At 38.1% G+C, this 23263-nt stretch overlaps 1 long non-coding RNA gene across 1 annotated transcript in view; it reads right to left on the bottom strand.

Moving 5' to 3' along the window:
• LOC140712521 (uncharacterized) overlaps window positions 1-4242 on the bottom strand; it is a 74498-nt gene extending 70256 nt beyond the window's left edge. The window contains exon 1 of the long non-coding RNA XR_012094124.1: window positions 4189-4242. This is a non-coding gene — a long non-coding RNA (uncharacterized lncRNA). The remainder of the gene's footprint in view (window positions 1-4188) is intronic.
• Window positions 4243-23263: the final 19021 nt, after the last annotated feature.

Below are 23263 nucleotides of genomic sequence, written 5' to 3'. Positions count from 1 at the left end.
AAACTTTTATTCCAGTCAATTTGAAAAATTAAGCTTTGGTTAGAAAAATGCTCCACCTTCCCATTTAGCCCCTTTGTGATATAGGGTGGTTCAGGGCTTTGGTTTTGAAAGAGAACTGGGGAGCACTGGGCCATGGACTTTCAGAGTCGCAAAGCAAACCCCATACTGTAAGCCCCAAAGGGCCGGGTAGGAATCTGGATTGTTACTATCATATTCCCTGCTGTTAGCACAGTGTCTACACTAATACCTAATACCTACAATAATACCTAATACAGTGGCTCCCTGTATTAGGTATTTATTGCTGCATAACAAGTTACTCCAACATTTAGAGACTTAAAATTACATTTATTAACTCACAATTTCTGTACATTAGATACCTTATCACAAACACAAAATATAGGTACTATTCATGAACAGCCCTAGGCATAGAATTGAATATGCACCATCCCATTAAAACCCTCATGTCGGTCCTATGGTCCGAGGTGGTCACTATTATTTGTCCTCCTTATAGGGAAGGAACCTGGGGCTTGGAGAACTGAGTGTCTCCACAAGTCACAGTGCTAATCCCAGTTCAACGTGGTATTCAAGCTCTGGCAATGTGACTCTAAAGTGTATACATTTAGCCACAGTCTCACTATTGCTTTCCTAAAATAAAATCTTTCAAGCCTCTCAGTCTGGAGGAATGGCTGCAGGTATTTGGGCTCTGTAGGCATGGCTTAGCTGGGTCCTCCAGCTCTGGATCTTCATACAGTCACGGTACATTCAAGGCTTGACTAGGGGGAAAGTACTTCCTCACTCACATAGCTGTTGGTAGGATTCAATTTCTCAGGAGCTATTGGCAAGAGGACTTGTTGATCTCTCCACAGAGCACTTTGCAGCAGGGTAACTTGCTTCATCAGAGAGAGAGCAAAAGGTCAAGGGAGAGCGTGCCAGCAAGACGAAAAGCCCAGTCACATGGCTGGTATACAATTAAGCATCTTGTCTACAGTTGTACAAACTCATCAAATTGAAGACTCAGGACCAGTTTTTTAAAAGACTGACATGAGACCTCTCTGTAATATCTTAATACATTTTCTGTAAATCAAAACCTATTCTAAAAGAGTTTGTTAAAACCTTATGTAAAAGAGTTTCAGTGGAGATTTCAAAAGTAATAGCAAAGATTCTAGAAATGTGGCAGGGACATTTTTCAGTCTTACTGAATCTTCATGTAAAACTAGTCAGAAAATCTAGATTGAAGAACTAAAAACCTTTGGATCACATTTATAACCAAACTAGGTGATAAGATTATTCACAAAGCCCAAAATAGAGGTACTAATCAAAAACACGAAGTACAGGTACTAATCAGTAACAGCCTTTGGCATAGAATTGAATGTGCAACATCCCATTAGAACCTTCACCTCAGCCCTATGAGGTGGGTAATAGTATTTGTCCTCCTTATAAAGAAGGAATCCATGGTTTAGAGGGCTGAGTGTCTTCACAAGTCACATGCTAATCAGAGTTCAACCTGGTATTCAAACTTAGGCCATGTGACTACATATTACATAAGTTGAGCCATGATCTCTTCTTTTGTGTTCCTAAAATCTCTCAAGTCTGGAGGAATATGTGCAGGTATTTGAAAACAGAAACATACATGGGCTGTTTAAAAAGCCTCAGTAAACTCAGATTACTTTGATGCTAGGAGCTAAAAGCCAGAGAATTGCTCTCAAGACTGAATACTATTTTCTTCTTCCCATTTTTTTCTTTTTTTCCATTTTTTTTCCCCCCATCAAGAATGATGTCTGACTTTGGGAGCCTGAAGGAGGAAAATTGTTTGAGCCTAGGAATTTGAAACCAGCCTGGGCAACATATGGAGACCCATCTCTACAAAAATAAATTTAAAAAAAATTAGTTGAGCTTGGTGGTGTACACCTGTGGTCCTAGCTACTTGGAAGGATGAGGTGGGAGGCTGAGGTAGGAGAACCACTTGCACCAGGAAGTTGAGGCTGCAGTAAGTGGTGATCACACCACTGTACTCCAGCCTAGGTGACAGAGCAGGATCCTGTCTGGAAAAAAAATCTGGAACATTTGTGTTTTTTCTGCTGAGTTTGGAATTTGAGTTATCATACAGCTTCTTGTGCCCAGTATTCTAACATCAGGCCAGTGGACTGTTTTTATTTCAGCCCACGTTTGAGAGAATAAGATAATGGTAATGTAAAGATGGCTGACTTTATTTCTTCTTAAAGAATATTATACTTTTGACTATTAGTGGAATTTTGAATATTTAGCAAAATTTGTGTTTGGAAGTGCTACCACTTCTTAATGTACTGAGTCTTCTTCATCATCAGCCGGGCTTCCATGTTCCCCAGAAATCTCCTCTCATCTCTAGTATCCTGATTCACATGGAGATATTACTAACTTACTGTTTTACCCATTTAAGATGTACCAAGTGCCAGGCACTATATTAATATCTTCTCATATTATCTTTTATTCTTTACTTCAGTCTTACATAGTAGAAATTTTTGCTCCAGTTGAATAATAAACTATGGGTCAGAGAAAGTTATCCTGTGTCCCATAGGATTCAAAATCTTGTCTGTTTAGTTCTTAGGATTCCAAATAATCACTTTTACCTGGTGGAGGACATGTGTAGTACTTGGCTGTAGGCACAAAAGACTGATCCTGATGGACGATTAGCGGGCATCTCCCCTCACTACCCTCCCATATGAGTTGAGTGTTTTTGAGTATTGGATGTGCCATTCACTCTTACTGAGAGAACAGCTTTTTATCAGAGACTCAGACACTCTTCAGGACTAGTTCTTTTTTGGGAAGGATTAGCCACCTCCCTTTTACCAGACTTACAAGGAATCCCTAAGATAGAATCAAGATGTCCTATGTGAGGAAGAAGGGAAGACCATTTTATTGAGAACTTAATGTACTTTAGGCCATTTGCTAACCATTTTCAGACCTATCTCACAGGAATCTTATTCCTATTTTCCTTTATTGTGCTTAAACATTTATAGAGGTTGGGATAAAATATGTGGGTTGAATAAATAAAAACAAGATAATGCAGTAGTGCAATATTAAACATTCTTGGCTTTTTCATGATTATCAATACTAAATTGAAGCTTTTCCTGAACTTGATAACTGTGAAACTTTTTAACATCAGCCAAACCTGGAAGTAAAAGCATTTTTTCTGACTTGTCTTTTAGATGATACTTTTAAACACATTTTCAGTGTTTACTTAAGGCACTCTTTTTATCTGTCTTGTCCCCCTTGCTTTGAAGATAAGAATTATACGGTTCTGAGTTCTTTTATTTCCAACTTTCCTGGAAGGTATAGAAAGAACACAGGGGGACTAAGCACTTGTCACAGTATCCTGGAGTTTGAGTCACTCAGCAATTTTGTAAGGCAGATCTCTCAAAGAAGATCAGGGATTGCAAATAATGCCTCCCTCCTATTTCTAACTTGGAATGTATTAATTATTTCTGACCTCCATGTACAACACTATTTGGGGAGGTCTGTGTCACTTTTTAGAATTTCTACAACTCAGAGCTTCAGATGGTTACCATCTGTAGCATTGCATCAGATTGAATGAATTCCTCTCAGACAGATTTCAAATCTATTAAGTTCTGGGGAAAGAACATTCAAAGGGCCTTAAAATTTACTGATTTTTTCGAAGGAAACAAGTGAACATTTAAACAGAAGGACTTCAGCCAGTTATAATCCATAAATCTGTCAGCAAAATGTATCTAGCATGTTCATAAAATTAGATAAAACTTTTTCCTCATTTAATGTTATTTTCAATTATGCACTGTGCATTATACAGAGATCGACTGTTTCTTGGTGGCTAGCCTATCTTTGGAAGTCTGGGACATGTTTTCTTCCCTTGTCAACTTGCTTCTGATTTGGTGCTTAGGGTGACATTTAGTCAGACATCAGGTTAAAAAATTAATACAAAATAGATAAGTGCAAACCAATTTCCATTATAACCAATGAGAAGTAATTTATTCTTTTGACAGCTCACTGATCTGTACTGATTTTCCTAACTAGTTGAAACACTTTGTGATTCCTCTTTTTAAAATTTTTATCCAAGCTACTCTTCCAGTTATGTAACCTTCTCTGAGGGAAAACATTAGCTTCAACTTCCTTAAATGAATCTATGTTGTTTTCCTGATATAAATCACCCACAAAAACATGATAATCACTACTTACCTCGTATCTCCTATTGAGAGTCACCATGCACCATTATTGAAGAGGACAGAGCTGAAAAAGTAAATTGGGACTGAAATCCAGTCTACACCCAGCTTGACAAATTGTCCAGCAGGAAAAAAAATGCTAAATTTTTTCAAACTCATGGCAGAAATTGTATTGGAAGCTGCATGGACACTATTATATCAGGTCTATTCCAAATCTATATAAGTTAGATGTCACTATCTCAATTTCACAGATGCAGAAACTGATTCTCCAAGAAGTAAACTAGTTCTCTCAGGATAACACAGTAAGTGGAGGAGTCAGATTTAAACTGTGGTCTGCAGGGCTGTCCAGTCCCTGCTTATTTCCCCTGAGCCGTGAGGCTCCTACTGCATTAGTGATAGACCTACCTAGGAAAAGGCACTGTCTTCACTGAGCTGGACTACATTCAAAATGGCTGTCCCATGACCCTTCCAGTGGTTACAATGCTTTTGCTTATAGTTTATCTGGGTCATTCTCATAACATTGGCCAGTATGGATGTGGAAATTTAGAAAAAAAAGCAAATTTGTGTTCAGTTGGTTCCTCCAGCTCTTTGCTTACAGAATGAACATAAGGTTTCTCTCCTAGTTAGGTTCATTTTTATGGTAAGAAAGACAAGCTCAAATAAAAGGGACAGTGGGAGGGATCATTGTACAGCCACAGAGAGTTTGCAGGACACTCTGAAAACAGCTCAACACTAGGCCTTCGGAAGATCAAGAATCAAATATCTAGAAGGGCAGTTCTGCCTCGTGGTACTCTCTTCATTTCACCTTTCCCTGTCTTCTCTGGGTTAACTCTCTGCACATGTACTCTTCTCTGTTTCTCCTCGTTCCCTTTTTCCTAGATTCTACTCGTTTGTAACTCTATGTGCATCTAGGCTGGAAATGGCAGCCTCAGCTTCAAGATTACATGGCTTTGAAACCCCAACATCTGAAATTGCCATCTGTGTCTTCCAGTTCATATTCCCAAACTATGAGTCTCTTTGCCGTTGCTTTTCTTTCCAAAACAATTTATGGATGGTCCACCCATAGTTAGATGTCCATCTCTAAGCCAATTAACGTATTCAAAGTGAACTGACTGAGTTATGTTAAAATCATCATTCTGTAGGAGCTGTGAGTGGGAGGAGCCCTCTGTTAGGTGCATAAATAGTAGGTACCAAAGTTAATCTCAAATGTCTCACAACTACTCTGGCACCAAATTGTGCTTGTCCTCAGATAGTCAACTACTTGGTAAGGAGCACTAATAGACCTGAAGTACAGTCAGGGGCCTAACAGTCATATTCTTTTTCCAAGGAAGAGGTTGTTATGATAAAAATAAATGAGCCCAGGAGTAAGAGGAAGAGGAGGAAGTGATGGTTAGAATTCTAACAAAAATAAATAAATAATAATTGGCTCTTTATATTTTCTTGTGTCTTTTCTCCTACCATCACAGAAGCCAAATGACTGGAGGAACTATTAGTTTGCTGCAAAGGTAATTGCATTTTTTTTTTTTGCCATGAAAGGAATGACAAAAACCACAGTTGCTTTTGCATCAACCTAGTCTGTAAAACCTCACCTGAGTTGCATGCATGCCAGCTAAGAATTAATTCCAAGGTCTAATTTTCACCATTTGCTTTAAATTCCTCCTTTCATCTGTTTCCCTTGGTTGCACACACCTTGGACTTCAAGAGAAGGTATTCTCTTGCTTAGCCCTATCTAGATTGACAAATTTCAGTTCATCCTCTTGGCTCTGGCATAATACTTTCTTAAGATGTTGCTTCCAATACACACCATGTGCTTCACCTAGGCATTCTCCGCCTTGCCTTTTATCTTATCTTTATTTATTAGTAATAACTGTGATGGATAATATTTATTGATCATTCACTATAGATGCTGTCTTATGCCTTTTCATTGTCCTATCTAATTTAACTGTCACAAAACTTTATATGGTAGTTAATATCATTATCTTTTTTCTATAGAAAAGGAGATAACATTTCAGAGAGATTGAATATTTTACCTAAGAAAACACAGTGACCAAGATGAATATAAACCTAGGTGTGATGAATTTTGGGGCATATACTCAAAACAACGAATGATTAACACCTACCACTGATTGAGTTTTCTGCGTGTGCATGATGAAGCTATGTCTAAGATGTGTCTCTTCCTTCAAAACATAAGTTTTAATGGGCAGAAACCTTAAAATATACCTCGGGTGTCCTCGTAATGCAGACCTAGATGCAAACACCAGTTAAACTCTCAAATTCTAATTGTTTGTCTAGAGCATGCTTTAGCTATCAGAATTGTCCAAGGCAAGTTACAATAACATCAATTTCTTCTACTTAATTTCAGATTAGCATTCTGAGAATAAAAATATTGAAAGTTGTTATTCTGAATTTTGTACCCCAAAGATGGATACTACCTGGCAATCATGAATCACTATCATTATCTTAAACAGCTCTTTCTGAAGTCATTAGAATTATTAGAGTCAAGACATGTGCTTATATGGTTCATTGGTCTGTTCCTGTGATCAGTTTGCTTAATATAATTCTAAAATTGTCCCTAAAAACATTGCTGCACTCTTCCCTTCCTCCACTCGTTAATGGATCACTATATGGTAAGAAATGAATTGTTGCATATCCCACACACAAAGCCTGTGCTATGAAACTGCCTTTGTTATAGGCAGGCTTTAACACAATATTGTCATTATTGGCTAATAAAGACCATAAAGTACCCTTCATCACCTCTACTCTGCTTCCCCATCTTCCCAACAAGGCGATCTGCAAAATATTCAGAGCACTGTGTTCCCTAGTCACTGAAATAGGTAAAAAGGGGATGTAAGAAGGGCTTTAGTCCATGTTTCATATAAGCAAACTTAGTCTGCTCGTATTCCACATTTAGCCATTACCTATGTCTTAGAAGAGGACTTTAGGATTACCTCACTTTCTCCACCCCCACGTAAGCAAAACAAAACAAAATACATGTTGTTTGTGCATCTAAACAGGCACACATCACACCCACACACACACACATACTCTCTCTCTCCTTTGATTCTAATTCACAAGATGTGGGTATAAGCAGGAGATGACCCAGACAGAAAGGATCAACAATCCTGTTACTGCCCAGCAGGTTCTCCTTGCCCACTGCCTGGACAGAGCTGATTTATCAAGACAGGGAAGTTGTAATTGAGAAGGAGTTTAATTCATATAGAGTCAACTGTATGCAAGACTGAGTTTTATCATTACTCAAATCAGTCTCCCTGAAAATTTGAGGATGGCTTTTTAAAGAATAATTTGGTGAGTAGGGGTTGGGAAAGGGGGTGTGCCGACTGGTCAGGACAAAAATGAAATCATAGGGAGTTAAAGCTATCCTGTTGTGCTGTCAGTCCCTGGGTGGGGGCCTCAAGACCAGATGAGCCAGTTTATCCATCTGGGTGGTACATCGGAATCCAGGGTCTGCAAAATATCTTAAGCACTGATCTCAGGTTTTTCAACAGTGACTCCTAAACCAGAGTTTCTCATCTCATGACTAATTTTTTAGTCCTGAAAAGGCAATCTAGTCCCCAGACAAGAAGGGGGTTTGTTTTCGGAAAAGGCTGTTATTGTCTTTGTTTCAAAGTTATAAATCAAGTTCCTTCCAAAGCTAATATGGCTGACGCCCCAAAATGAACCAGGACAGTTTGGAGGTTAGAAGCAAGAGGGAGTAGGTAAAGTCAGTTATCTTTCATTGTCATAATTTCCCAGTTATAATTTTTGCAAAAGCAGTTTCATCCCCAGCTTTTAAGTATCTGAAACACCTGACTTCTGAGGTCTCTTTTTCTCCATTTGCCCCATTTTCCTTAGCTACTGCAGAAAGAGCACTGGGAGCAAAACAAATTCTGTATCTGTCTCTATTAATTGCCAGTTCTGTGTCCTTGGGCGAATTCTTGACTTTCTCAGAATCTGTTTCCACATCTGTGGAACAGTAGTGACAATAACTGCCAAAGAAAAATTTTGCTGAACAGAATTAAAAAGGCAAAGGAAACTTCATTCAAGACTATTGCAACAGGGGAGAGATATTGAAGTCAATTCTGATGAAACAAGGGCAGAAGAATTTTTAAGTGTTGGGGTGAGCTAGGGGAAGAATACTGAAGAATGTTAGTGGGTAGATTGTTCCATAAGATCAGGCCATCTGTGTTTTCTAATTGGCACTGATCAAAGCCCCCTGCCTTTCCATAGAGATGCGATCTAGGGACACTATCGTCCTTGATGATTACATTTCAAAAGGATGGCTTTCACTTCCTCCAGAAAGATAATCCTGGGTTGTAAAACCAGCAAGAGGTGGGAGAAGATTTCCAACTCAAAGTGGCAGAGAAAGAATTACCAATACCAAGTTTTCTAAAGTGAATGCTCAAAGAAAATGTAGGTCAGAGGCCTATAGTTATGAGGATACCTGTTGAAAGTTTCATCAAGCTTAGGGAAACATTAAGACCTTTTGGTCATAATCAGCCTACTTTTCTACATGGTTGTTGAGAGGAAAAAATAAGCTAATAAAGATCAAATTCCCCTTAAAGTTTCAAATGTATATGACAATAGGGAGGAGGAAGAAAAAGAGAAAGAGCAAGATAGTTGTTATTCTTGGTCACTGAAAATGTCTGGAACATAGGGGGGAAAATATATATATATATATACACACACACACACACACACATAAACATACATATATATACACACACATACATGTATGTATAAACATACATACCCGTACATAAATGAATGAATAAGCAAAAAAATTATCCCCTTTTATCAAATGAGACCATTTTTCTGAAGAGAGTTATTTTCAGAAAAACAACAGAACAAATAAATCAGGTTACTTTGTTTTGGGACCTCATTTATACAGTGAGCATAGACTGTTCCCTGCTCATATGCTGTTTTCTCTTATATATTTTACTTAGGATCCAACAGATATCTGAGGATAATCCAAAAATTCTTTTTAATTCTGCTGATGATTTCAAGAGTCAATCCCTACTCTTCTGTGAACTCTCTTCAAAAACAAAATAATTTAATTTAAAGAAAATCCAGCAAGGCTAAATCAATGCACTCTTGGGCCTATGGTAAATAGTTTGGCAGATGAATTTAGTTATTTCCAAATCTGTACATGATGGAGAGGACCTTCAATAAAAATACTGGGTCATCTGGAAGATGTACCCCTGTTCTACATTGATGAATGTTGGTAGATTGGTGAACTAGCTACTGGGTGGTGCTTACAACCACATAATTTAGAGACATATTGTATTAACCCTGGCAAATTCTATTGCTGCCATATGGGCAAATTATTTTATCATTTGGAGGCTCAGTTTCCCTATCTAGAAGATGAAAATGTAATAATAATCACCTCCCAAGATTGTAATGAGAATTAAGTGGGATGCAGTACCTAACACTGCCTAGCCTATAGTAGAGCACCCAAATTGGAGTTATAATGCCTTTGCTGTTATCATTAGCCTACACATTTAGCCTATCATTAGCCTAGTTGATAATAGTGTTGATCTGAAATGCTTAGACTGTTCATATATCTAAGACTCCTAGTTAGCCACCATCTTTTGGACAGCTCTGCAGGTCTCTTTTTCTGCTTGTGATTTTTCCAGAGAAATTGGTCTCAAGGGTTTAAAATTTTCCCAGAGGCTTCCTGAAGGTCAGGGTCTATCTTGTGGGAATGTGTTCCTCTCAATGAGTCAAGACTAAGCACAAGAATTTGTGGTTTTTAGTAGAATGGAGCTTGGATCAGCAAGATGGAATTTGGTCATAGAGTAACCCAGAAATCCAGTCCTTATAGAGACATCAACCTGACTGATACCGGGTAAGAGATGCCTGTTGTGTGTGCTTTACACAAGAGATCATTTATAACTGATGAAGTTTAAAAACATCCCCATTACTCATTACCCTAATTTAATAAAATACCTTGTCAGTTAAAATAGTGATGCATGAAACAGGTTTTGTTCCTAATATTCATCATCTGCCAAAGTAGATTTGGGAGGACACTAACAATATGAAATGAGTGCCCAAGCATTTTACTTCCTGGTTTATCCAAAACCTGTGGCCTCAGTCAAAGAAGTCAGCATTGACATATCAAGCACTAGCAAATGCAGAAACTCTCCCAGTGAAACGTCTGCAAAGGAGAAAAGAAGCAGCTTCTATGTTCTGGCCTTTTATGATGGAATATACCTGTCCTCACCCTTTTTAGACTTACTGTGTGTGACAAGGCATGAAAAGGGAGGGCAGAGTTTATCTACTTGCTGCTTTAACCTTATTTGAGTGACCACATAACAAAGTTGGGGAGAATAAAATGTTATTGCTCCAGTGGGTATTCAGTCAAGAAATTTAGTTTATAGATGGGCCAAGTGACCAGAATTTTCTGGTTGCAAAGATCAGATGTCAACAACATCTGAAGGTTTCTTCAGCATGGATGGTGAAGTCCTCCACAGTTTAACTACAGCTTTATCTTTCCTTGTGGTCCACCTGAGCCCTTTGCTCTGACCATGCCATGTTCACCTTTGACTCCATTCTCACTTTCCTTACTCATCAACTCCTTTCTCCATCTGACTCCGCCCACCCTTGGAGACACTACTTCTGCTCTGACACTGTCTTTAGTTGCCCCAATGCATTAAAGAATATTGACCTTCGCTTCCTTTAAATACTCTATTTAATACTTTAAATAGAGTATTCTTGTAGTTAAATCTTGCAGTAATTAAATATGTAGGCTCAGGAGCCAGCTAGCCTGGGACAGAAGCCTGGCTATTTCATTTACCAGTGGAGAGGCCTTGGGAAAGTTTCTTAAACTTGGTGTGCATTTTGTCATATATGAAGTAAGGATACTAATAGTACAATAACAGCATCATTGTGAGGACTGAAGAGCTCATATTGTTTTCAAAGCAGTATCTGGCAAAAAGTGATTTTACCTTTATATGGGTATTCTTTTTGGTAAGTGGACTGTACTTCATTTGAAGGCAGGAATTATCATGTATATGTGTTTATATCTTCAAAAACCCTTGCAGTTGGCAGACACTAAAATGAGTATGAATTGGTTTAATTAATTATTACATATGGGCTCTTAGTGATTATGATGAGCTGTGTGAATTAGCTTTACTTTCTTTTTTTCCTTCGTTAACAACCAATATATTTGAGTACATAGCATATTTTAGGATCTGGAAATATACAAAGGGTCATACTTCTACCCTTAGGAAAATGGATACATATATCCATAAATAAATGATTGAAATATGGAGAAAACAGTACGTTGATATGGTTAAACACAGGAGCCATGGGAGTACAGACAGGGACAGATGACCCAAAGGGATCCCATGGAAGTTTTATATATAACCAACACTTACAACTGTAGTGACATTTCTGACAAAAGCATCCTCCTTTCAGTACCAAGGAATATATGGGTGGTGAAACCAGCTAACCGGAGAGGCACCTTAAGCTTTAAGGGAAAAACCATTTTTGGAGAAGCCTGAGTCAGAATTGACAGTATTTCTTGAGACACAAGAAGAGTTCAAGTTAACCCAATTTACTTTGGTATTGTTTTTCTTTGTAAATATTCATTTAAAAAGGCAAGGGGGGAACAGAAATAACCCTTAAGTGTAGAGCTGTGATTCCTTTGAACCTCCACTGCCGTGCAAAAGTTTGAAGGTATATTCAGAACTACTTTAGCTGAGTCAAATAGTTTTCTTTGTTGCCAGGTTCAGGCAAGAACCAGGCAGTAAGCCACTTATGACTTAATTACTAGGCCATATTAAACCATGGCAATTTAATTGCAATTAGTGCTATAATAATGTATTTATAAAACGCCAGTATATGCATTTGTGTTTGACAATCCATTTACTTTCAGCCTGGTACTATGTGTGTCCCACTAAATTACAAAGCGCAAGGTCATTAACCTACAATTCTACTTGTGATCATGTTATTAAATTGCATCCTGTCCCTTCTCTGGCTGAGACAAAATTGTTAGATCATTTATCTGTAACTATTTAATTTCCCTCTGATCTTCTGAAAGCTTTTATTATTGCTAACTAAGCAGGTGTGACCTGTGGGGAAATCACTTGGCACTTCTTTAACATCTGGGCAGGATCCAAAATTTGGTTGGGTTACTTTAGTGTTCTCATTTTCCTCCTGTTTGCTTTTGGTCATTAGTGATTTTGACAGATCGATACATGTTTTCATGTTCAGAATCATTAGAGTTTTGGGGACATTAAAGAGAACACTTGGCATGTGACCAAGTGTGCCATGTATGTACTATGGAACAAAACACCTCCTCTGTTTCTGAAGCCAAGGTGGCACTTAGTATTGAGTGTTCAAGGTTCTTTGGCTCAGTGTTATGGATAATGAGTCTGGCATTTGTACTATAGAACTTCCCAGATAGATTCTTTCTCATGGATAAAACCTATCTTTTATCAACACAGAGCACAAGGACTCCTGTTCCAGACCAGCTGTCTTATGTACCTCACTGGGTATGTGTCCCAGAGACTGGATAGTTTAATACAACTTGTGCTCATAAATGAAGAATGAAATAAATAGAAGGGGACTACCATTTGTTTTCCTTTTTTGATTTATTGATTCATACTGAATGTGAAAGATCGTAACTCATGGAAATTAACAGGATAAATTTCCTGTTAAAATGCTATAAGAGAGAGATTACTGTAAACCCGATTTACAAGAAACTGGGACCCAGAGAGAAAAATTTACTAGTGTAAGTTTGCACAGTTACTAGGTGGTATGGTTTGGCTATGTCCTCACTCAGATCTCATCTTGAATTGTAGCTGCCATAATCCTCATGTGTCATGGGAGGGACCCAGTGGGAGGTAATTGAATCATGGGGGTGGGTTTTTCCCAGGCTGTTCTCATGATAGTGAATAAGTCTCATGAGATCTGATTGTTTCATAAAGGGCAGTTCCCCTCACACACTGTCTTGCTTGCCACCATACAAAATGTGCCGTTGCTCCACCTTCGCCTTCCACCAGGATTGTGAGGCCTCCCCAGCCATGTGGAACTGTGAGCTCATTAAACTTTCTTCATAAGTCACCCAGTCTTGGGTATTTCTTCATAGCAGTATGAAGATGGACTAATACTCTAGGTAGTTGAGCTAGGATTTATAGTCAGGACTGTAGGACTCCAAAATGCTTTGTGACAAATCGCAATTTAGTTATCATCTCTTATATGCAGAACTAACTCTGTTTCCCTGAGTTTAGGTATCTTGTCTAAGGATTAAGCATATTTGGCCTTCATCTTCCTTCTCTTTTTGCTGACCCTCTGCTGACCACATTATTACTTGCTAAGATGTTTTACACTGAAGGAAAGAAGGAGCAGACGTAGAAAGTATAAAGCAAATATAGTCAAATTTCAAATACTGGTAACTGTTGATCAACAAAGGATCATGTACATATTTAAGACCCAAATATGAAGGAATGAATGTATGAATGAAGAAAGAAAGGTGTTTTTGATTGAACTCTTCTTCAAATGAATATACACTCCTTTTTAACAGAGCCATATATATTCATCCCCAGAGTAGTGTTCTTGCTGAAGAATGTCCAGCTTCACCATTGAGATAATAGTTTAGTAGAGGATTGGTAGGGTGGTTGCATTGAAGAGCACTTTGTATAAGTTTGGCTGCCAAGAGTGTGAAGAGAGAAGCAAGTGACAGAGTGAACATCTGCTTTCAGAAGACCTGTCTGCAAGAAAAATACCTCATCTGTGCAGTGTCGTGATCTGTACTTGGAGTTCATTATTGGGCATCAATGATATACTAGAGACTACATCAGGTCCCAGACATACAATGGTGGGAACAGTATACATTATTCATATTCTCTTATATATGTATTCATATATCTCATGTATATCCAAGTAAAGTCAATGAATAAATTGTAAATTGAGAAAATCCCTTCCAATTCTCTACTTCTTAACGCTTCTCTCCACTGTCCCTTGTGATTGGCAGAACACATCAAGTAAAGGGACTGAGTGATGCTTCAGCTGTATCCAAGGTTATCGGATTTATATTTAGAATCTCATTCCCTCAGCACTTCTTTCAACCCATGAGTTGTGGATTCAAATACAATTTCCATTGGTCCATATTCAAAGAGGCTGACTGAATACTTTGGCTTAAGTGACAGTAACATTTTAAATACCCTCAGGACCTGAAGTGATTGCCAGACTGCAGAAATCTGTGCTAGGGAGAAACAATGCAATTAAAGTTGGTCACACATGATACAGATACTCTTTTTCTGGGTCAATCAGAGAATTTTGGTGACTTTTTCTTGTGAGTAAATAATTGACAATGAATATATGCAGTCAGATTATATATAGAGGAAAGGGTCAGCTCAATATTTTATCAGATTTTGAATACCTATTGTAGAATGAGACTGGCATCATGACTTTCTTATGCTGTGTTCTACCATTAGCATTCATACCTGTTAGGCTATGTCTGATTGACTAGTTGAGGCGGTTTGCCAATTAGTTATCTTATATGAGACCAGGCTGCATCCTGAGAGACAGCTCTTCCTCAGAGAGATGGAGTTTTTCTTACAGTTCCCTGATCAGGGAAAAGAGGGTCAATTCTGAATATAGCATTAAAGGCTTAGAGCATATCCCCATTGGGGTCCTGATATTTTTTCTCCTTTCATCTGAGTAGGTTTAAGTGCTGAAAAATAGAGAATGTGTATCGTCCACATTTTAAATTCCTGATATTTACCATGGTACCTGATCCTTAGTAGGCAATCAATAAATATTTCTGAATCAATAAAAAGTACAGGGTTTGGGTTGTGGTTAGTGAAATGCTTGGAATTCGAGTTAGTTCTATGTTCCAGGCACTGTGCTAAGCAGTGTACATATATCCTTCATTAGCTGCAATAGCCTTTTGGAGTAGATGATGACATTATTATCCTTATTTTCAAATGAAGAAACTGAGGTTCAGAAAAGATAAATTAATTAGTTAAGTTCACATGGCTCATGAGAAAGGATTTGACTGAGGATTATATGACTCTCAATCTCATGGAACCTCCCAAGTATTTTTGTGCAAACTTCAACCTTAATCTCTAGCATAGTATTAAGGGCACAGTATGAAAACTGAGAAAATTTTCCAGCATCAACAATAATATTAATATAAAGTAGTTGATGACATATTATGAATATTAAATACTCCATGCACCTAGGCTATCTTAGAATCTGAGAGTGAGAATATACTATAAAGATTAATCAATTGGTATTTTTCCTTCATTATATTCTAGGATATAGTTAATAATGTTGCTGCTGTTGATGAAGATGTGTATCTAGCTGAATAATGAAGAATGTAATCCCCCTTGATGTTATTTCAGTATTTGAATTCAGTATTGAGTTTGTAACTGAAGATCCACCTCCAAATTCTTTTTACTTCCTAGTTTATTGGAGGGAATTAAATAAATTCCCTTTAGGTTTTTTTCGTTTGTTTGTTTTTTGTTTTATTTTGAAACAGAGTCTCGCACTTTTGCCCAGGCTGGAGTGCAGCGGCGCAATCTGGGCTCACTGCAAGCTCCACCTCCCGGCTTCACGCCATTCTCCCGCCTCAGCCTCCCAAGTAGCGGGGACTACAGGCACCCACCACCACGCCCAGATAATTTTTTGTATTTTTAGTAGAGCCGGGGTTTTACTATGTTAGCAAGGATGGTCTCGATCTCCTGAGCTCGTGATTCCCCCTCCTCGGCCTCCCAAAGTATTGGGATTACAGGCATGAACCGCCACGCCCTGCTGTTTTGTTTGTTTTTTAGGTTGTTTTGGATTGGATATTTCTGATTGGAAACAGAATGAGTTTTACTAAATACAGCATGTATTTCTTCCAGTTCTGGACCCATATTTTCTGCAGACCATTTAGTGGAATGGTGTTATGGCTGGAAATGCATATTCCTTTACATCCCAGTCTGGAATTGACATGAGTCTTTCTGAATTTGAATTATCTGCATTGGAATTGGACTCTGGAACACTTAAAGTCTTACTTGTCTGTAGCTGAAAGATCTTGGGAAATGTTCCTTGTGTGATGACTACATTGAGTTCATTACTCTAAGGAAACCTAAGGCACCTGTGAATTTTTATAGCTGAATTTTGTTGGACCAATTATACAGTTATACAAAGTTTTAAACTCTGCTTCATGAATCACATGGACAACTTCTTCTTCACTAATAATACCTGAGGATTCAGCTTCTGTTTGCCTTTGTTATTGAACATGTTAAGAAAATCATATTTATGTGCCTGTCTGAGGTATTTCTGACATTTGGTATATATTCATTTATCTGCCCTCCAGGGTTTTTTTTTTTTTTTTTTTTTTTTTTTTTTTGGTAGTTTTTGGTGGAAGTCTGACTACCCTACTGGATTATTTATGTAGTTATATATTTTTAATATGAAGTATAATAAAACTGGTTTTAAATAAGAATATAAAGCTACTCGAAAATAATAAAGATTAAATCAACATTTTAAACACCTCTTTATTAGGCTTTGAAATACTGCTGAGTTCATTTCTTTCTTTATCTCTCTTCAGCAGATTCAGTATTTTTTAATGATTAATTATATTAGCTATGTTTCATGATTCAGGAGAACCGTAATAACATTTTAGATGCACAATCATTCATCACCCAAGCAGAGAAGCTCCTATTTTGTTCTCTGGGTTTCACTTTATCCATTTAGTATAAATACTTAACCTTATAATCTTTCAAATTCAAATATCTCCGGATTGGAAGCTAAACTTACTTCAGATAGGAAGTTGAACTCAAATTGTCTAAGCACTCAATATGGGAATCATATTATCTACACCAAAAATTAGAATATTCCATGTGATAAAGAATTATTGTTTGTTGATTGGTAAATATATTCACATAAGCTTTATTAGCCTCATGGATATTAATAAATTTAATGTAAAATGATGGCTGTATCATAAATTTGATTGTTTCATTTGACTTAGCTGTTTTTACCTTTCTCTTATTTTTTTCTACAGGTTTGATGTAAACATATTCAGCAAATTCTATAGTTAAATACACTTGCTTAATACACTTGAAGCAACTAAAGATAATGGAAGATGATTGTGTGACACTTAGACATGTGTTCTAAATTAAGCACTTAATATGTGACCCAAACACCTCTTGCATTGAGTCTTGGCATGAGCACCAGTTGTAGAGTCCTTAACCTAAGTTTATGATAAGCTTCAGTGAAATTACATGCATATCTACAATTATATGTACATATACTTTCATCTAATAAATTCTACTGACATAATGGTTTCTCCATTGGTGAAACCAAAAACAATAGATTTTATTTCCACTAAATTCCCTTCTACCTCTCAAATTCTGATCATTCATATTGCGTGTACTGCTCCCTTCCCTTCTCCTTTCCTTCCTTAGATAATGTAGTCAAATTTCCTACTTTTATAGATGAAAACAAATCTGATGGTTAATGACTCTCTAAGTTGGGTTATGGTGATAGAATTAAGAAATGAGGAATAAATTCACTAAGCCAGAAAGAAAAGTTTGGCTTTTTAACAAAGTGGAGGACTAGGTGCAGCTATAGAGGTCCAGGAAATAGAGTCCAACATTGTAGAGTCATAGAAATAATAAAAAAGTGGGTCAAAGCAGAAAACAGTACAGAGCAATTCTTCTGAGGAGATATTATAGTGTGATGTCCCAGACTCATACAAATATGCTGTGTTAAGGGACATGGAAGAGCCAGCTATGTTTAGAGAGTATAGCAAAAAGCCCAAATAGATTGCTCTGCTGTTTCCCTTCCATCCTACTTCTTACACTTAGGTTTTTTCTCTGCAACAACGAATTCAAAAACTTCTTGAGAACTTAAAGCTTGTAGAATGAACTAGATGAACATAAATGAGGACAGTTTTGGACTTTGGCAATGAAGTCATGGATTATCACCCCAAATAAACACAGAAGACAGATTGCAAATTCAAATCAGAAACACATATGTGGTTCATTAAGCATCAGCTCAAAGCGTAGCCCCTCCGTGTCACATAATGGCAAGGGGACATGTGTCTGAGAAAGGATCTCATGTAGAATTAAAGAGCTGCTTGCTGCCTGGATATCTGATATACTGAGAGATAAGGTCTTTGAATGATTTCTTGGGGACATTTCAACCACCAGGATTTAGATGATTGTCTAAGGTCATTAAGTAAACAAAATATGTGGGGGAAAATGGCATGGGATTTTGGAGGCCAAATGACACAAATTAAGTCAACATAGTAATTTCATCACTAAGCAGCTTCCCCATGTGAAAAAAATGCAGAGACTCATGGGGTTGGATTCAGGATTTAATTAGATGATACACATGGCAGAACTTCGTAAACCTCTTTATAAATGTTAGTTTATTTATTTAAAGGATAATATATTTGTCCCTTGGACTGGCAAGACCCAGAGTCCATTTGGAAGTTAAGCTTGCAGGCAGTAAACAGATCAGTGCACAAGTGGGGCACAGTGGGAACCTCTCCCTCTGCAGTTTGTCCCTACAGTGCAGCTGGAGGCAGCCAAGCATCCTGAGCCAGCGACAGCATGAGGCCCATCAGAACTCCTGCCAGGGCTGCCCTTTCCTCTGTGGGGAGATTTTCCAGTGAAATGTTTTTGTCATTTCTCTGGGGAAGAGGGATTTAGATCAGGAGAGAGCTCAAAAGGAGCTAAATCCAGGATGGGTCAACAGCTCCTAAGTGTGGTGGTGGAGCAAACATTTGCCCTTGCACTTTTCTGTCTTGAGTGAAAGATAATTTAGCTTCTCTGAGGGAAAAAGTATCCAATGTCAGTAATGTCAGAATAAAATGAGGTCCTTCTGTTTATATATCTGAGCAGCATGATGTAGTAGGAGGGGATCTAGACTTAGAGGGGGTCAATCTGGTCCCTTCACTAACTCACTGTGGAATCATAAGGAGTTAATTTGACCTCTTGTTTTCCCATCTGTAAAAATGGGATATAAAAATCTGTCCTATTTTCCTTATGAGCTGTTAAAAAGTTTATCTGAAAATTGTTTAAAAGCATACAAAATTATATAAAAATATGTTCCTCCCTTTTTTATATTGTTTATATTGTAAGATAAATCCAATTTTGTCTCACTTACAAAACACTAGATTATACCTACTTCTGACTCAAAAATCAGCACTGCAGTAGATTACTACTGCGTCAGTTCTTAAAGTTGTGCCTTAGGGAGGATGTGTAGGAGCTGAAAGAGTGTGCACTTTAAAAATAGGTAGACCTGGGTTTAAATTCTTGCCAATCATTTACTTACTAAATAATGAGGAAAGATTTTCTTAAACTTCCTGGGACTCAGTTGTCTCTCTTGTAAAATGGTCAAAAGTATGCCTTTATCACACAAGTGATGCAAAGTACAGGATATATCATAGGCCTCTATACAATATCTGCACCCCAAGAGTAGATTCTAGCTAATCATTAACTCTATTCCATCCACCCCGTACAGTATTAAAATGAGACACATGAGTGGTGTAAAAGTGTGAAGGTCTTTATCAGACATTTAACAACTTTTGCTCTTTTTTGGATTTTTCACCTGAACAAAGTATATGAGAGTAATGTCATGTGGCCATGTTAAGGAAACATTTAAAAAAGTAAAAGCACATTAAAGGACACATCAGTGGGTTCAAGTGAGAAAGGTGTAATTTCCTTGTGAGGATTCAGTTCTTGAATTTAGAAAAGTTTTTAAATAAAATGAACATAGTGATAAGCATATCTGTAATAGATGTGGAAGGAATATTAGTATTAGAGACATATTTTTTCTTTTGTGTAATTTTCTCTTCAACAGGTCATAAGTTTACATTGGACATCAGTTTTCTTCTTTGTAAAGTGATGTAGTTCATACAAGGCCTTTTCCAGCACTCACATTTCCTAGACCTACGTTGCTCTCTTCATATTTCTGAGTCTTTGGCTTGGAGGAATTCATCCCTAAAAGAGGAAGCTTGGGGGCAGGCAGCAGACGAAGTCCAGGTGTCAACATGAGTGAATGTTCACATTTCCGGCTTCACTTCAGTCTCTCTGAAATCCATCCCTGCGAATGGCCAGCGCTCTGCTTAATGAACATTTGCACTGGCACATTATACTGCAGGCCAACCAATGACCACCCCACCATGAGCCCAAGTCTCCTTCAGGGAGGGGCTTGTTTTATGGTTCCTTTTGGTTGGAGTTAATACAGTGGAAGCTCATTACAATCCCAGTGCTGATCAAGAGTGAAAAAGACATCTGCATCACCAAGAGCATTAGGGCGAATTTAACATGATGCATACTTAATTCTGTAGGCACAGACTCTAAAATGGCTGATAAAAACAGACACTTAGCATTAGGGCGAATTTAACATGATGCATACTTAATTCTGTAGGCACAGACTCTAAAATGGCTGATAAAAACTGACACTTTTTTATTTATAAAGGTGTTTGCACTCTGCTGTGGCTGCCCATGTGGAGGCAGAATGTGGATCACTTTTCAGCAGGATGTAACAACTAGGGTGTGGGCGACCCATCCAGTTCTCAAGGGAAAACATTGACAGGGTTCTAACAGTTTCCTTGAAAACAGAATGATTTGAGTTATAGCATGGGGACTTCAGGCCCTTCCTCTTAATCTGGTTCAGTGTTTCTTTCACTTTAGCATGTATAGGTATAACTGTATAGGGCCGTATACTTCCAGGTGCACATATTGCACATTATGGATGACTCAGGAGATTTTCCAGGGCAGTTTTGGCAACATGCAATTCTTTTGTTATATGCTGAATGTACAATCTGCTTACTCCTCTACCCTTTCACGTTAGAGATGACCACAGACTCCCTGACTATCATAAAATGTAGTCCAAAGGTATAGGAATATTTCACCACTTTCTCCAGGGTAGGGTTGACTTCTCCTTCTAATGGTTTCAATCACACTTCCATCAAAATCAGGACAAAGCTGCCAAATACAACTTCCTTTCCACGTCAGCTGCCAAGCACCTGAGCTCACAGGAAGACACCTAGGTCAGCTTTGCTATTTTCCTTTGTTCAAGGACTGTGGTGTCAGAATTAATAGCTGCAGAGACAGACCTGTTCATGATTAATGGCCTAATCAGAGGAGTATCTCTTAAACTTGCAAAAGTTGTTTATTTTCTTACTTGAAGGATCCTAATTGCATGTCCTACCTTTTCAGTCTAGCATTTGGTCATTCTTTATATAGCAATGTGACCTCTTTGTTGTTGTTATTCTTTTTGACTGTGTGTTTTTGTGTATTATTTGGTAAACAGTAGTGCTCACTGAAGGCAAAGCTGCAAAAAGGTATCAGGAAACTAGAGGAACAAAGGGGACATGTTTCTGGTCTGGTTCTCTTGACCTCTTGTCTTGGAGAGACCACCAAAGAGCCCTGGCCCTCTGGACCCCCCAGTTCACCTCTGTAATGGGCCTTGTGACCACATGATCTGCTTTGCTAGGGGCACTCTTAGTTTATGCCACGTTCACTTGTCCTGGTTTGCAAGATTTATTTCATGGTTACACTAACAGTGGAGAGAGTGATTGTATCTTCTCCACAGGGTTTCTGTGAAGATTAAAGGGACTACCCCCAAGTGGGGTGGAACTTGTGTGGAAGACACTATGCAGTTGAGGACACGCACTTGTCTTTGGGATACAAAGGGAAGAAATGTACTTAAATGAATTTGCCTATACAGGGTAGAAAGTAGGTTGGGGTTATTTTAAGGATACAGTGCTATCAAGGATTTCATGAATATGGAATTGAGAAGCTAAAAATCTATGAGGACATAAAAACCGTGTCTCCTTCTTTCTGTTTATCTTTGATTTTGCCCGTCTCTGATCTTTTCCCACATCTTAATTTCTGTCTCTTTTTACCTTGTTATATTTCTCTGAGTCTCTGAGGTCTCTCATTTCTGCTTTTGATTCTTTCTCCTAGGTAGAAATTCACACCTTCTATTTTACTCTTTCTGCTTTCTTCTTTCAAAATTTCATTTCTACAGAACACTGGATATGTGCCCTCTTATGTCAGATGTCTCCGCCAACTGATTGCAGTCTTGTGTCTCTTTTAGTTCTGATCAAATAAGGCTAGGAGCCCTTCTTCCAGGGGTTGTGGGGAGGTTATGGGCATAACACACCAAAGTATAATAATACATTTGCCTGTATAATTTCTTGCTGAATATCCTCATGAATATGTAGGTCAGATAGGGCTGAAGCTAGGTGTTTAAGGATCTGAGTTTCATCAAAACATAACCTATCACTACTAGCAAACATAAATTCAGTTATTTCAAACAATTATATAAGGGTCTAATCTATTCCAAAGATAATTCTTACCACACACACAAACACAAATGTGTCTCAAGCGTTAGAGGAAGGGCCTAACAATAATACCTATATTAAAAAAGAGATTATTATGCCACTGCCAGGTAACACCTCTTTGGTTTTTTGAGGGGTGGGGATTGTCATAATTTTTTTTTCTAATAGGCTGGATAGTTTTATTTGTGTCACCCATAATTTCTGTCCTGGCCCTCTCTGTGGCTTGTGGGAAGTTGGATGGGATTGAGTAGGGGGACTAATTGTGGAAAAAGCAAATTTGTGTGTCACATTCATAACTCTGGCCTTATGATCATTGCCTTCCCAGTAAATGAACTAATGGAAACAATGCATACACACACAGGCAAGCCATGTCAAGCTCTGCCATAGAATGGTCCAATGACTTCACCAGCTTGAATCTTTTGATCCTAGACATGCCAATGGCTGATGCTAGTTATAAATATTTTCTGAGAAACAGCATGGGACACATGGGCTCCTTGTGTTTGAAGGTAAATATCCCCTGGTTAGTTTCCTTTGTGTGAAAAAGAGGCAGTGCCTCCTTTGGGCTTATGGGTTGGTCAAAGGATCAATATCCATTGATGTTCTTGTCCCTGCTCCCAGGCTTGCTACAAAAGAGCAGCTAGCTGACCATTCTGAGGCCTGGCATTCCAAGCTTCTGAACTATCCAATGTCTGATTCTCCATTCTCACATTGCTGAGAAAGGAAAAGCCCATCTACCTTTTGTTCCTGCCCTCATTTGGTTCATAAGAGCCATCCAGGAGCTATATGACCTTTTCTT

Source organism: Chlorocebus sabaeus, chromosome 9 (genome assembly GCF_047675955.1).
Source record: "Chlorocebus sabaeus isolate Y175 chromosome 9, mChlSab1.0.hap1, whole genome shotgun sequence".
Lineage (NCBI taxonomy): Eukaryota > Metazoa > Chordata > Mammalia > Primates > Cercopithecidae > Chlorocebus > Chlorocebus sabaeus.
This window is presented reverse-complemented; position numbering and strand designations above follow the sequence as displayed.